Source organism: Chiloscyllium punctatum, chromosome 12 (assembly GCF_047496795.1).
Source record: "Chiloscyllium punctatum isolate Juve2018m chromosome 12, sChiPun1.3, whole genome shotgun sequence".
Classification (NCBI taxonomy): Eukaryota; Metazoa; Chordata; class Chondrichthyes; order Orectolobiformes; family Hemiscylliidae; genus Chiloscyllium; species Chiloscyllium punctatum.
The window spans coordinates 29890489-29907629 of record NC_092750.1 but is presented as its reverse complement, the minus strand read 5'-3'; the positions used below and the strand labels follow the sequence as shown (position 1 = coordinate 29907629).

The 17141-nt window shown below is 39.6% G+C and overlaps 1 long non-coding RNA gene across 1 annotated transcript in view; it reads left to right on the top strand.

The window, feature by feature from the left end:
• LOC140483473 (uncharacterized) overlaps positions 1 to 9537 on the top strand; it is a 53954-nt gene extending 44417 nt beyond the window's left edge. The window contains exon 3 of the long non-coding RNA XR_011961970.1: positions 9474 to 9537. This is a non-coding gene — a long non-coding RNA (uncharacterized lncRNA). The remainder of the gene's footprint in view (positions 1 to 9473) is intronic.
• Positions 9538 to 17141: the final 7604 nt, after the last annotated feature.

The following is a 17141-nucleotide window of genomic DNA, read 5'->3' as shown; positions in this document are numbered from 1 at the left end:
TAAACAAAATTGAAACAAAGATTGCATCAGTAAATACAAATCGATAGTATTAAAACTATAGCATCCAAAAGAAAGCTCAATTCCAATGTGTTGAGTCAGGGTGAGGAGAGTGAAAACAAAAAAAAAATGAAATGGGGAGAATTTTAACTGCTTTTCATCCCCCCTACCCATCCTATCCAGCCAAGTGTTTGCGGTTTATATGGTCATCTTGGAATGATTAGAAAGCATCTTATCCAAGCGAACAGTTGACACAATTTTGAAAGAATGTTTCATTGGCTGAGATACTGGCTAAGACATTAAATTATAAGACCATAAGAAATAGGAACAGGAGTAGGATATTCGGCCCTTCGAGTCTGCTCTACCATTCAATAGGATCCAGCATTCCTTACATCCACTTTCTTGCCTATTCCCCATAGTCCTTGATTCCCCTACTGATCAAGAATCTAATAATCTCAGCCTTAATTATATATGACGACTCTAGCCCAACAGCCCTCAGTGGCAAGGAGTTCCACAGACTTCCAAACGTCTGAGAGGAGAAATTCCTCCTTATCTCAATCTTAAATTGTCAGTCCTTTGTTCTGAAACTATGCCCTCTGGTCCAAGACTCTCCCATTCACTCAGCATTTCCAAGCTCATTAAGAATCCTCGATGTTTCAGTGAGATCACCTCTCTTTCTTCTAAACTCCAATGAATGGAGTCCCAGCCTGTTGAACACTTGCTCATAAGACAGCTCCTTCATACCAGAGATCATCCTTCTCTGAACTGCCTCCAGTGAAACAACATCTTTCCTTAAATAAGGGGACCAAATCTGCTCACTGTACTCCAGATTTGGTCTCACCAGTACCTTATACAGTTGTAGTAAGACTTCCTTACTCTTATGCTCCAACCCCTTTGAAATAAGGGCCAACATTCCACTAGACTTCCTGATTACATACTGCACCTATGTGCTTGCTTTCTGTGTTTTGTGCACAAGTATCCCCAAGTCCCTCTGCATTGCAGCTTTCCTACATTTAAATCAGTTCTTTTGTTCTCCTATCCAAAATGAACATCTTCACATTTTCCCATATTACACTCCAATTGCCAATTTTTTGTCCACTAACTTGACCTATAAATATCTTTCTGTAAATTGTCTTTATCCCTTTCACAACTTGGTTTTCCCCTATTTTTGTGTCATTACCTGGCATTTATGTGATGCAGATGTTACTTGCCACTTGTCAATCCAAGCCTAGATATTGTCCAGATCTTGTTGCATTTGAGCATGGACTGCTTCAGTATCTGAGGAGTTGCAAATGGTGCTGCATGTTGTGCAATTATCGGAGATACTCCCCACTTCTGACTTTACGATGAAAGGAAGGTCATTGATGAAGCAGCCAAAGATGGTTGGCCCTAGGATATTACTCTGAGGAACTCCTGCAGAGATGTCCTGGAGCTGAGATGATTGGCCTCTAATAACCATAACAGATGCTTTTTCTTTATTCATTCATATGAGGAGGGTGTCACTGATCAGAGCAGCATTTATTGTCCATCTCTACTTACCCAGACGCAATTAAGAATCAATCGCATTGCTGTGAATCTGGAGTCTCATGTAGGCCAGACCAAGTAAGGATGACAGTTTCCTTCCCTAAAGGACATTAGTGACCAGTTTGGTTTCTGACAATCAATAATGGATTCAAGGTCATCATTAGACTCTTAATTCGAGAATTTTATTAAATTCAAATTCCACCATAGTGGGCTTTGAATATGGGTCCCAGGAACATTACCTGGGTCAACAGTCAAGTGATAATACCGCTAGGCCATCGCTTCCTATGTGCCAGGTATGACTCCAACCAGCAGAGAGTTCTCCCCCTGATAGGCAATGACTCTAATTTTGCTAGGGCTCCTTGATGTCACACTCAGTTGAATGCAGCCTTGATATCAAGGGGTGTCATTCTCACCTCACCTCTAGATTTCAGCTTTTTGTCCATGTTTGATCCAAGGCTGTAATAAGGATTGGAATGGTCCTGGCAGAACCCAAATTGGGTTTCATTGAGCAGGTTATTATTGAGCAGGTGCTGCTTGGTAGCACTGTTGATAACACCTCCCATCACCTGACTGATGGTCAAGAGTAGACTGATGGGACGGTAATTTTCCAAACTGGATTTGTCTTTCTATTTGTGTACAGGACATACTTGGGAAATTTTCCGCATTGTCAGGTTGATGCCAGTATTGTAACTGTATTGGAAAAGCTTGGCTAGGAGAGTGACAAGCTCTGGAGCACAAGCCTTCAGTACCATTGCCAGAATGTTGTGAGGGCCCATAGCCTCTGCAGTATCCACTGCCTCCACCAGTTTCTTGATATCACTTGAAGTGAATTGATTTGGCTGAATACTAGCATCTGTGATGCTGGGGACCACTGGTTATAGATCATCCATTTGGCACTTCTGGCTTCTACCAAAGAGGGACTGTGTACATTTGGAGACTTACCATGAGTAAGAGGCTGAGCCTGGGACTTGTTACCTGAGAAGCAAATACTGTTTCCTTCTATCATTCTATAAATACTAAGTAAGCAATGAAACTCAAGATGGCTGCCATCAGATTTGGAATGGGCTTGTAAATGTTTCCTTCTGGGAGGGGAGGAGGGGAGCTTTACTTTTTAATGATGTGAGGCCCTTCAAAGATGACAGTATTATGTAGACATGACTATAGCATGGGGTAAAAGACCCCTGTGAGACATACATGTTCTTTACGAACATTAGGCATTAACGTATCATGTAGACAGCAAATCCTCATCCCAAACACTATTTACCAGATCAGGAAGCAATGCCAGCAATGGCTGAGAAGCAGAAACAATGTATTACAGCCTGAGAAGATTCACCCTAATTGCCAAAGTAGTAAGCTCTCCACATTCCCATGGCATGTACATAGTACAAGAGCTGCTCAATTTACACCTTGGATAGTAAAACCTCATATCACTAAATAGGTTCAGCTCTGGACCTTTAGTTTTGCATTTGCATTATCATGGATCTTGCCAGACTTGTTTTATGGTTTCTGTTTCTTTTAATTCAAATTTTTGCATTAATGTAATGTACCTTTAAATTGGAAAAGTTTCCAAAATTGCACATTTTTAAACCATGTCTAATTTTCTTAATTCTTTTATGGGATGTGACTGTGAACGACAATGGACACCGCTAATTGCCCTTGAGATAGTGGTGGGGAACGACTTTGTAGGACCATTGCCATCCATCTGATACATGAACAACCACATGTCTGTTAGGTAGGGGGTTCCAAGACTTGACTCAATGGCAGTGAAGGGACAATGTGAAAGCTCCCCATCAGATGGTGTGTGCTGGGAGGCCAAAGTGCAGATGGTGGAGTTCTGTTACCTTTATACTTCCACTTGGCTGTTTGGAAGATGACAACCAAAGTGTATTGGGTGCAGGGCATTTTATATCTGCTGTGCGTTGATGCTACTGTGCATTAATGGTGGAGGGAGTGAGTAATTGAGGTGCTGGTTTGGATAAAAACAATAACTGCAGATGCTCGTTGGATACTGCCTGAACTGCTGTGCTCTTCCAGCACCACTAATCCAGTGCTGGTTTGGGTGTCAATCAAATAAACTGCTTTCTCTTGGATTGTATTGAGCTTCCTAAATACTGTTGACATATCAGTCATCCAAGAAAGTGGGGAGAATTTCATCACATTGACTTATGCCTTGGAGGTGGGGATGGTTTTAATAAGGTTAGAGTGGAACTTCTATCCCTTATGGACAAGAAGCCTCATTACTGACAGCTGCCAGTCAATCTAATTGGGCAGTATATCTGTGGGTTCAATCGTCATAGTCACAGAGTCATAGAGATGTACAGCAGGGAAACAGACCCTTCAGTCCAACTCATCTGTGTCGACCATATATTCTAAATTAATCTAGCCCCATTTGCCAGCATTTGGCCCATATCCCTCTAAACCCTTCCTAATCATATACCCAACCAAATGCCTTTTAAATGTTGTAATTGTACCAGCCTCCACCACTTCCTCTGGCAGCTCATTCCATACATGCACCACATTCTGTGTGAAAAAATGTCCCTTAGGTCTCTTTTAAATCTTTCCCCTCTTACCTTAAACCTTTGCCCTCCAGGTTTGGACTCCCCCACCTCAGGGAAAAGACCTTGGCTTTTCATGCCCCTTATGATTTTATAAACCTCTATAAAGTCACCCTTCGCTCTCGAATGCTCCATGGAAAACAGCCCCAGCTGTTCAGTCTTTCCTACAGATCAAACCCTCCAGTCTTGGAAACATCCTTGTAAATCTTTTCTGAGCCCTTTCAATTTTCACAACATCCTTCCTGTAGCAGAGAGACCAGAAGTGCACGCAGTAATCTGAAAGTGGCCTAACCAATGTTTCATACAGCTACAACATGACCTCCTAACTCCTATATTCAATGCACTGACCAATAAAGGCAAGCATACCAAACGCCTTCTTCACCAACCTGTCTACCTGTGACTCCATTTTCAAGTAACTATGAACCTGCACCCCAAGGTCTCTTTGTTTGGCATCATTCCCCGAAGGACCTTATCATTAAGTGTATAACTCCAGCCCTGATTTGCATTACCAAAATGTAGCACCTCACATTCACTATCCACTATACCATCAATTTTAGTGTCATCTGCAAACTTACTGACCATACTTCCTATATTCACATTGAAATGAAAAAATCAGTGGACCAAGCACCAATCCTTGCTGCATTCTGCTGATCACAGGCCTCCAGTCTGAAGAGCAACCCTCCACCACCATCCTCTGTCAGGAATACTCGTACTACATGCTATTTATAATCTACCCAATAGCGGCTATCCAGCTCAGGAAGTTGAAAAGCCCTTTGGCATCAATATTAAATGCCAGCCAGCTAGCCAATTTCATGTCAAATCTATACTGACCACCATAGACATATACGATCCACAATTTGCACATGACTGTAGAATTAATACCCACAGTGTCAAACTTACAACACACCCTCAATTTCTTAATTTTACACACAAGAAAGCACAAATCATTCTTGAGTATTGTAGAAACAAAACTCATTTTAACACACACCTGGCCAGCCCAATATTCCACCTCCCATATATGTTGAGGGGAGACTAAGAAATATATTGAGCACATCCTATGCTTTGGCAGCCACCTCACTCACAAGGCCACCATTGACAAAAAAACTCAATACCATAATGTCTGTGCCAGTTCACCTTTCCTCAAAATATGGCAATGTGCTATTGAGAAAAAAGAGCTCTTCAAGTAATATAAGTCCTCATATAATGAACAGTCATCATCACCATAGTCCTGTTTTGCAGTGACACAAAGACTATCAGCAACACATAGAGAGCTAGAGGAATTCCATCAGCAATGCCTCTACCCCAATCTCTATATTCCATGGGAGAAAGGTTGAATAAATACTAATGTTGTGTTAGCTGCCATTTATATCTTCAAAGCATGTAGATTCTGTATGGGTATTCATAGTCTCATCTGTATGACGGTAGCCACCATTTGATCAAATGAGAAGAGTCTTGTAGAATAAATGAGATGTAGTTTATTACATCTCTGCAACTATTTGCAGGTTATAAGAATATGCTCTACAACACAACACTGTTTGGTGGTGCTAGCCTTATGTCATTAAGTCCCCCTGATGCCTTTACAATGAATGGTGCTTATGAATTCGATATTAACCATTACAGACCCTTTTTCACAACTAGTGCCCCATGTGCCCAAAGTTCTGCAGGTCAAGAATAAGCTTGTTCAGTAGCATGAAGACACATGGCAGAAACTCATAACATTGAGTAGACGTCATCCTTGAACAGAGGGGCAGCCACAAATCATGAAGGTTCAGGATATTGTCAGTTGGGGTTCAGCAATATTATTGCCATTGAATATCAGGGAAAATGCTGGATTATCTTTAATTGAGGGTGGACATTGCTTGGTACTTATGAGGCATTGATATTACTGGCTACTTACCAGCCCAAATTTGAAAGCTGTCCAATTTTTGTTGTGAATGGACAGGGATTGCTGCTGTATCTGAGAAGCCATAAATGGGTCTGAACACTATGGGAGCATTATCCTGATGAATTCCTGCAGCAATATCCTGTGGCATGAGTGAATGTGCATGAATGATGGTTGCATAGCAACCTGACTAATGCTGTACCTCCAATGTTATAGCTGTAGTAATATCAATAAAAGGAACTTCCTAGGTATTTCTGCAATTATTATTATTGAACATTTATCAAAGGTAATTTAGATATACATGCTACACCTATGCAATAGACATTTTTCAACATGAAGAATGAGAGTTTAGCATTTGAGCTTTGTGAACCACAATGTCTTCTAACCTTCTTGCTTGCCCAGGAACCTGAAATACTGCATTTAGAAGCTATCATTAGAAATGTGGATGCAAAGTAGGAGGACAAGTAACTAAAGGCTTGGTTAAAAAGATAGATTTTAAGGAGAATTTTAAAGAAGGAGAAAGAAATAGGCAGTTAGGTCAGTTTAGAAATGAAATTTCAGATTTAAGGCCTAGGTGACTGAAGACACACTTACCAATCTTAAAGCAAGAAAAATGCAAGAGCTTGATTTGGAATATTGCAGAAATTTTTCAACGTTGTTATGCTAGAGGAGGATACAGCCACTATATCACCATTGAAAAAATATTTGGCTTTTACAAAAAAGAACCATCAATCATCCATTGACTTCTAGCTATTGAGGCAGTTAACCATGGAGGCAAACATCTGCTAATAAACTAAATGGAAGTGTGTATTAGCAGAGTGAGAGTTTCACCTTTTGTATGTGAATATTTGTAATGCAACAATTTACCTCACCAATATTCCATACTGAATCCTGAGACAAAGCAAGAAAAATGGCTGCCGCAATCAGGATTCATTTTGTTGGGAAAGACTTGACAGAAAAAAACTATGGTCTGTTTTTTCTAAACTAACACTGTTTTGTTCAAGACAAGTTCAAACATTTTATCATAATGAAACCCTATCATTAAGTTTGTCACAGGAAATTTATTGCCATATATCCTTTGGGAGCAGATAGCATGCATTCCTCAAAAGATTTGTTACTCTAGGCCACTACAATTTAATTTGGCCATTTTTCTGAATAGCAAATTGTCAAAACAGACAAAAAGAAAATGGAACCCACATAAATTCCCAGCAAATACACATCATATTAATCATGTTGATGGGCAGAATATTTTGCTCCTACTGGTGGTGAGCTTGGACAAAGGAAGGGCATATAATTAAGTGGGGTGATAGCACACCTAAACCTTGCTGCTCTCATAGTTCCACCAGAATTCAGTTCTGGACAGGAAGGCAAATGGCCCAGCATCTCACCCTGTCAGCCTCCCGTTACTGCTGGCATTAACCCAGTGGTGGGCAGGTCTGTATCAATGCAACATGCATGGCCTAATGACAAGGGGCCTGCTGACAGATACACTACCTGCCTTGGTTGTTGACTCCCTGCACCTCTCTGTGATTCCCAGCCTATGAAAACCCCTCTTTACCTTCATATTACAACTTGTGGCCTAATCTCTCTAGTGAAGCTGGGAATCCAGCACCTGTCCTTCTTGCAGCAACTAGTGGCGTTGTTGAGTACAAGATTTGCTAGCCACTGATTGGCCAGTTCTCAGTAGGTGAAACTTCAGCTCTCAGTGTCTTGGTTATGGGAGAAGGCCCTTCACTAGCTTTGCCACTGCCTGATTGGCATGTGGTTTAGTGAGCCTTCCTGCAAAGAGATAGCATGGATCTCTCATCTTTGGTGAGACCCACAAAGCCTCAAGTTTCAGCCTGACCTTTCAATGGCAACAAAATAATTGTCCTACTAATATCAACCTATCCATATGAAGCGAACAAATTATGTTGGTAATCTGAACGCTTTCAAGATGTCTTCTCTTCTAAATGAAATGCTTCCATCCAGAGTCTCCAATTGAAGATTGGAATTTAATAGCTGCATAACAACAAAGCAAAGTTGATTAAACGTTTTCAAAAAATTGGCAGATCCATGATGGGGGCTTCTTGATTCAACATTTAATTGTCATATTGAATCACTCGCAGTATTTTAAGATGGCAGGGAAATTGCAGAGTTCAAAATTAATTGAGTGATGAAAAGAAATAATCTATCATTTGAATAGAACTCTTTTCAGCAATAGGCATAAATGTACAGATCCATCTTTACTTTAGGTACAAAGAATCAAAGTCATGGCCTTGCTAGGACACCATAAATGATACCGTTAGTAATACAGGAGCTTTAAATGCAACAGCCCAAGCCAGAAAGCACGAAGGCGTTGAACCTTCTCTTGCAGTACATTCTAGCAAAGACTTATATTCTACACCTGAACTCTGTCAAATGTCCACTAGGATTTTTCTGCTTGATGAAGTCTCGCCACCAGTCTTCAGGACATCAAATGTAATTTCCAATAACTCAAAACTACCACTTGGAACTATCTGAATACTATTAGATGACTTATATCTCCACTTCTGACAAAAATGGTATGACAGGTAGCCAAGCCCCAGGCAAGAAAAATTCAGACCTCCAGGCACCTACATTCTTGGAAAGCTTCATGCTACTTCATGACACACTTTGGTTCCCGTGGAATAATGTCAATAAAGCCCAAAGCAACGTTGCCTTTTGTTATTACAAGGATATGTTGGCACCCACTATTGTCCCCTGCAATTTAATTCATCATCTGGACAGATACCTCTGCAAGTGATTTCAATATTAGTAGTTCACACCATAGCAGATGTTACTATATTGAATGATTCAAAATGAAACAAATATTCCCTTGCCCCCAGAAAGCAATTTTTAGCACTGAGAATCAATTTGATGGTAGTAACAGGATTATTAATCAAATCAATACATTATTGAAACTGATTTGGGCTGGGCTTAAAATAACAAGAATGAGACCACATGCAGAGTCCAATATAGGACTCATCAGCAATGTTATTTATTTGGTTTTAAACTGACTGACAAAATGTAATTTATGGCTTGACCATTTGATCACTGCCTTGATCAAAGGATCAATAAAGCCAGTTAAAATTGTGTTGTCCAACAGAAGTCACCAACTAGTACAGGAATAACGAGGATGATAATGCTTGAGTCACATGCTGTAACCTTAATTCAAAACATATTACACTAAAATGCTTTATATATGTATTTAATTAAATATTTTCAATTCAGTATAAAGAAACTCAGTATTTTTGTTCATCAAAATTTAAAAATCTGGTACTAATGCATTAGAAACATCACATCTCAGTGCTGCTTCTCTATTTCTTCCCAACAGTAAGTGGAACTTTAACTTTATTAAGTAATTGCTGCAGATGTTGACTTCCACATCTCGATACATCAGACCTGCCATTATTCTGAATCTAAAATGCTGTTGGATGCAGTTTGTCCTTTGACCTGACCTGCGTTGAGGGAATGACTTGTGAATGGTGATGTTTGCTTTCTTTCTGTTGTTCTAGATTAGTAATTCTAGTTGGCCGAGGTGACCATAATGACGGCTGCCCTTACCATACAATGTTGCTGGTGTTTCAATGGCACCAAAGTAAGGATATTTCACATATGTTGCACGCTACGTTGACAAATACTCAATAATGTTGGCACTAAATTCCACACACAACCACTTGCATACACTATATTTGTTAAGACCATCATCAACGAAAACATAAAAATTATAAAACTACACACATCGGAGAATAAGAGTTAAGATCACACCGAATAACTGTCAATTTTTTTTCATAAATAATCTGAAATGATTAGTTGCATCTCAATTCCAAATAAATCACATATGGCTTGTGTATAACATATGAGACAAATTTCATTTAAGAGTATTTTACAAAAGATAGAAGTAATTTAAATAGCATTTAAATTGTGAACGGTCAACATAATTTAATTGTGATCAGACTATATCACATTAATTCTGGATTAGTGGTGCTGGAAGAGCACAGCAGTTCAGGCAGCATCGGAGGAGCAGTAAAATCGACGTTTTGGGCAAAAGCCCTTCATCAGGAATAAAGGCAAAGAGCCTGTAGGGTGGAGAGATAAGCTAGAGGAGGGTGGGGGTGGGGAGAAAGTAGCATAGAGTACAATAGGTGAGTGGGGGAGGGGATGAAGGTGATAGGTCACGGGGGAGGGTGGAGTGGATAGGTGGAAAAGAAGATAGGCAGGTAGGACAAGTCATGGGGACAGTGCTGAGCTGGAAGTTTGGAACTAGGGTGAGGTGGGGGAAGGGGAAATGAGGAAACTGTTGAAGTGCACATTGATTCCCTGGGGTTGAAGTGTTCCATGGTGGAAGTTGTGGCATACTTCCTCCAGGCGTCTGGTGGTGAGGGAGCAGTGGTGAAGGAGGCCCAGGACCTCCATGTCCTCGGCAGAGTGGGAGGGGGAGTTGAAATGTTGGGCCACAGGGCGGTGTGGTTGATTGGTGCGGGTGTCCCAGAGATGTTCCCTAAAGTGCTCTGCTAGGAGGCATCTAGTCTCCCCAATGTAGAGGAGACCGCATCGGGAGGAGCGGATACAATAAATGATATTGGTGGATGTGCAAGTAAGACTTTGATGGATGTGGAAGGCTCCTTTAGGGCCTTGGATGGAGGTGAGGAAGGAGGTGTGGGCGCAGGTTTTGCAATTCCTGCGGTGGCAGGGGAAGGTGCCAGGATGGGAGGGTGGGTTGTAGGGGGGCATGAACCTGACCAGGTAATCACGGAGGGAACGGTCTTTGCAGAAGGCAGAAAGGGATGGGGAGGGAAATATATCCCTGGTGTTGGGGTCGTTTTGGAGGTGACAGAAATGTCGGCGGATGATTTGGTTTATGCGAAGGTTGGTAGGGTGGAAGGTGAGCACCAGGGGCATTCTGTCCTTGCTACGGTTGGAGGGGTGGGGTCTGAGGGCGGAGGTGGGAGATGTGGACGAGATGCATTGGAGGGCATCTTTAACCACGTGGGAAAGGAAATTGTGGACTCTAAACAAGGAGGCCATCTGGTGTGTTCTGTGGTGGAATTGGTCCTCCTGGGAGCAGATATGGCAGAGGCGGAGGAATTGGGAATATGGGATGGCATTTTTGCAAGAGGTAGGGTGGGAAGAGGTGTAATCCAGGTAGCTGTGGGAGTCAGTGGGTTTATAAAAAATATCAGTGTCAAGTCAGTCGCCATTAATGGAGATGGAGAGGTCCAGGAAGGGGGGGAGGGTGTCAGACATGGTCCAGGTAAATTTAAGGTCAGGGTGGAATGTGTTGGTGAAGTTGATAAATGGCTCAACCTCCTCGTGAGAGCATGGGGTGGCGCCAATGCAGTCATCAATGTAGCGGAGGAAGAGGTGGGGAGTGGTGCCGGTGTAATTACGGAAGATCGACTGTTCTACATAGCCAACAAAGAGACATTTTTACCTATATCACTTTAATGTTAGATGAACAAATAGAGGTGACTTTGTTCTGGGGCAGAACCCCAATGATTGTCCATATACACTGTTATATGTTGTACTGCACTGAATAATCTATCAGATCTCCAGGCCAATCTATCATACATAATAAAATTGAAGTACACTTCTGCTGGTTAATCTGGTTGTCATCTTACTGGGGAACAAGTTGAATAATTTGAAAGGGACTACGTGGAAGTGTGTTTCTGAATAAATCATTTAAAAACTACAAAGTAACTATATACATAATATATTTTCTAAAATATAACCTAAAATTAGAGGAATGCTATTACTTTATATACTGACTTCTAATAATCCTAAAACGACCTTAAAGAGTAAGCAGAAATTAAACCAATATGGAGTATTCCTTCATCATTAAAAAGTGATTTCTTTTGTTGCTTCCAGCTTTCCTTTCCAGCTGTTTAACTGATATTTAAGATTTTTTTCATTTTTACATTTCAATCAGTTTTCTTGAAGTTTGAAAAAATTCTATCATTTTTTTCAAGTTGCAGATTTGATCATTATACAATTATGTATACAATGATCAAATTTCATTACTTAAATTTAAACTTTTAATTTCTGTCATACAAGATCTGAACTAATGACCATTCAGATTATTGTTTCATCTTTAGACCATTTATAATAATAACTGCGATTTAACTCATTGTCCAGAGTATTACCATTGAATTTAAAATTTACAAGTATCTATCCATAGTTTTCAATGTATTGGAATTTATAAAGTTTGTGATTAGAAACACAATGACCTTTATTACAAAAACACCAATTATTGCATATAAATATCGCATGTAAATACTTATTACTTCAGATTGCATTTTATAAAATTATATTTTGTATTGAAATTAAAGCTTACTAAGTCAGGTACACCCACATTTGACATTCTCCTCATGGTCAACACACACAAAAAAAAAACCCTACGGGCAGCCAAAAATACAAAAAGTTCCATTCCAGGTCAATTCCTCTGCTTGCTGTGTGAAACTGTGACATATTTAAGCTGTGGATGCAATACATTTTTCCAATATCTATGTTTTGCCTGATGAAAGGACAACTCTGGTCTGACATGAGCTTCAACACATAAGGAAATCATCGAAACTTTCTTTCATAACTAGATTATTAGCAAGATTTCCATGTTGTGGGTAATGAAGACTTGTGCACTCTTGAAGCACTGGGATAGTTGCTCTTGTTCCCAGTAAATTACAAAATCTTTCAACTAAAATTTTAGAATTGTGGAAGGCTGCCATGTATAACCAATAGCATGCTGACAAGTGATAGATGAACGCCACATAAGAAAGCAGTGAAACTATCCATCATCATCATTATCCTTTGTTGTATCAAGACCCACCTTACGCAGGTGATGAAAGTTTGGGTTAAAATGCCATTACTAAAAGAAGCCTGCTACCTCTCCAGTTTCCCTAATCCCACATATTAACTTACCGTAAACTATAACTCCATCAATAGAAACAGGATTTTAATTGAAATGTTTGACTTATTTCTCAATTAATCCTTTCAAAACCATCATAAATTTAATGAAAAATGATAACAGGTAATTGCATTCTAGGAAATGAAACTAGGAGCAGTAATAGTCCCCGGTATTTGCAGCATTTATACATTTCAGAATACTTAACTACTGATCATCAATTTTGTCCCATTCAGATTTTATCCATTGTTTATCTTGCAGTTAGTAACCATTATTTAGTACATTAAAATAGTTCTAAATACAGAAAATGTTTGACTGTGATAATTACAAGTAGCCTGGAGCACTCATTGCTGATGGTAAGGACTCTATTCTGTTTCACACCATCAAAGTCCAAACAGAAGATATGCTAGTTAGAAGCTAATACTGGTATTTATGATAGCCTCAAGCTGTGGGCTTGAGTACAGAGGTCAAACAGCTCACCAATAGTTAATTTATAACAAAGTATAAAGTGAAGTATATTTAAGAAGTATCTGGTTCATTTTTTACTATTCTTCGACTGAGTACAGTCGATTAGAATGATTAAACGCAACATATTTTAAAATTAGCACATTTCAATTGATGTGGATGTTAAAGCTGCAAAAGTCAAAAAAATGAATGATATTGGTTCTCTAAAATAAAAAGAAAATCAGTCCAAAGACAAAATACTAATTCAGCTTAGAATGATTTTGGAGCAGGAAGAAAACTGGAAAATTGGCTTTTCTAAGCATTTGTTTTATGATGAGCTATGTACTTGGGCGATATTCTTTAACACTGAATTAAAGCTATCATACTGGATTCATCTCTCAGGCTCAATTTACTTCAAAATCTCAAAGAGGTTTCCTTTAACAGACAAACTAGTAACTTGCAGTTATTGAGGAGCTGTTCACAGCCTGAGTCTAGGATGCTGCTGCTTGGACTCCTCACGGCTGCTGGTCATGTTGTCCATCATGGTCATTGGCGGATTAACACATATAGCTCTTAAAGCTGTAACACAGCATGCTATATTTGTTTTGCATAACTGCTTTGCCAGGAGACGAAGGTGGTGGAACTTCACCATACTTCTTCTTGTAGTAATTGCCATCCTATAAATTGGGTTCGGCTGAGGATGACGCAATTTTGAAGGGGTAGTGACGAAGATATTTATTTATTTATTTATTGTCATTTGTATCCAAAATACAGTGAAAATCTTTATTTATGAGCAGTACAGGCAGATCATAGTAAGTAAGTTTGTATGGATCAAAAGATTTAGACAGAGGCATACACGTAGCGTTGCACAGGGTGCACGAGAGAGTTCCAAGTTAGCAAGATCAGCATTATTTGAGGCTAGAAAGTCCATTCAATAGTCTAATAACTTCTGGGAAGGAGCTGTCCCTAAACCTGTGTGAATGCTCAGGCTCCTGTATCTTTTTTCTGATGGAAGAGATTGTAGGAGATCATTACCGAGGTGTAAAGTGTAATTGATGAGTGTCACAGCACTGAGCTGTATAAATGAAGCCCATAGATGGAAGGTTGGCTTCTGTAATGATCTGGACTTTGCATACAATGTTCTATAGTTTCTTAGGGTCCTGGGCAGAGCTGTTGCCATACCAGGCCGTTATGCACTTGGACAGTATGCTTTCAATTGTGCATCTGTGGAAGTTAGTGAGGGTCCTTATGGACAAGCCAAATTTCCAGAAAAGGTGTTGCTGTGACTTCTTGACAGTCATGACTACATGTGAAGACCAGGTTACTCCAAGGAACGTGATGCTGTCCACCCTCTCGATCTTAGTTCTGTTGATGTTCTCCTCCTTTCTTACCAAAGTCAGTGATCAGTTCTTTGGTTTTGCCGTGTTGAGAGAGAGGTTATTCTCATTGCACCACGTCACCATACCCTCTATCTCCCTCTGTACTCTGACTCATCTTACTATGGGGGTGTCATCAGTGATCTTGCAGATGGTGTAGGTTTGGAATTTGGTGACACAGTTATTTGTGGACAGGAAGTACAGAAGGGGCTAAGGACACATCCAGGGGTTGAGGGCACTCCAGTGTTTAATGTGGAGGAAGTGCAGTTGTCTGTCTTCGCTGATTGTGGTGCGTGGGTCAGGAAGCAGAGGATCCAGTAGCAGAGGGCGGAGCTGACACCAATGGCAGTAAACATAGAACTAAAGACACACATTAGACTTGGAAAGGAACTTGGAGAAATAGTTGAAATAACATGCAGAATGAAAATAAAGGAAATTTGGAAAGTGAGCAACCAGCACATCAATGAAACCTGATAGTAAAAAAGCAGTCAACCATGACTGCTATCACTCTTCAGTGGGTCCACTGCTATCACTGTTCATCACCACCTAAAGGGTACAATTGTTCTGTGTGTATATATGTTACCAAGTTTAGAAGATGATGACCGAGATGTTCCACAAGCAAAAGGTGCTTGCTGTACATTAGTTCACAGCTGTCCACAAACGTTTTGTGAGCTATTATATAAACATTTACAATTAACACGTTTGATACAGTATGGCATCATCTCATGAGAATTTAGACCTATTTGAATAGCACAAAAACATAGCATCCTCTTTAACTAATCAGATTGAAGATTTGCAGATTCTTTAAAGAAAATATAAGTCGAATATTTAATACTGAGTAGGATAATACACAGAAAGCAAAATAAAGAAATGGAAAGAAAACTGGAACTAAGAGATAGAAAAACAGAAGAAACAGGAAAATGTAAACCAACTACTTTAATACTTTTATATTTCCACCAGAGTCAAAATTTGAAAGAATGTGCCTCCATGCTTGTAAAAGAAACTAAATTTTCATTTTCAGACAGGCAGTAAGTAAGATATATTGTGATGCATAAAAAAAACTCAACACTTAAAAAACGTTGAAATGGACAAGCACAAATGTTTTCTGTGCTTAATGAGTATTGTGAGGCAATCAATATTTTTACATTTTTACATTCAATGTGTATGTTTTTTAGGCAGACTCTATCAAATACTGAAAACGAGACTGACTGACTTCACAAGAAAATGCAATTGAAGGCATTCTCACCTGGAGGAATTTCAGTTATTAGGAATTGCGTTGTTCTAGTCAAAATAACCTCAAGTTTTCAAGAATGGATTCATCCCTGTCCATAATTGATAGCAATGATTTCTTCCAAAGTTCATGTTACTAACCAGTCAGCAATATCGCCTCATGCCATTGCTACTTAGTAATGATGAATACTAGTAATTCAATATGAAAATTGCTTTGACACTCTGGAATGTGGTAAGATTCTTTATAAATTCAAACATTATTTAACCATTTATCACTTAAGATGCCCCATTATGTAGACTTATAACATTACATTGGAGGACAGTGGTGGCCTTAAATACAATTGGTAGAGCAACAAATGATTGATTGTTCCTTGAATCTGCATAACCAAATAATCTACCTGAGACATTGCCCTGTACAACCTTGAACCTGCTCATATGTCAGTTTTCTGCTACAGAAAGCTGATTCTCACAGTGATTGGCTGAAGTAGTGGCATTCATTGTCATATAGCTCCTTCAGCTCCTTTACATTCCCAGCTGTCTCAGCTGTGCTGCCTACAGGATACTTGCTAATTGATACTCTTGCCATTGCTCTCTGGCAAAAGGTGTAAAACTTGTGTCACTATTGTGGTGGCACTCTAACTTCACATTTGACCTTAGCTAAACTTAACAAGCAAATTCTTTTCCTCACCTTGTTAATTAAAGCAAAAACAATTTGAAGAAGTAGGACTGGTCAAAGCAGTATCCAATACAAATAGTTTTCAAAAGACATTTCATCAGTTTTAGCAACCTTCAACTTGTTCATTAAACTAACATAGTATATTCAGTTCTTTATTTGCTTACTTTTTGGAACATATTCAGTTATCGAGTTTGTAGCTCAGGTTGAGGTATTGGATGGAAGTTTGGTCACTGAGCTGGAAGGTTTGTTTTCAGACATCTTGTCACCATACGAGCTAACATCATCAGTGAGCCTCTGGTGAAGCGTTAGTGTTATGGCCTCCTTTCTTTTTATGTGTTCAGGTTTCCTTGGGTCATTGATGTCATTTCCTGTGCTGTTGCCATTTCCTGTGTTGGTGATGTCATTTACTGTTCTTTTTCTTGGGCATCATGGTAGCCCACAAACCCACCAACACACTAAAACAGCAGCGAATGAAATTAAAAGACCCTATACAGACAACAAGCAAAAACAATGTCATTTACAAAATACCTTGCAAGAACCGTAATATACACTACATTGG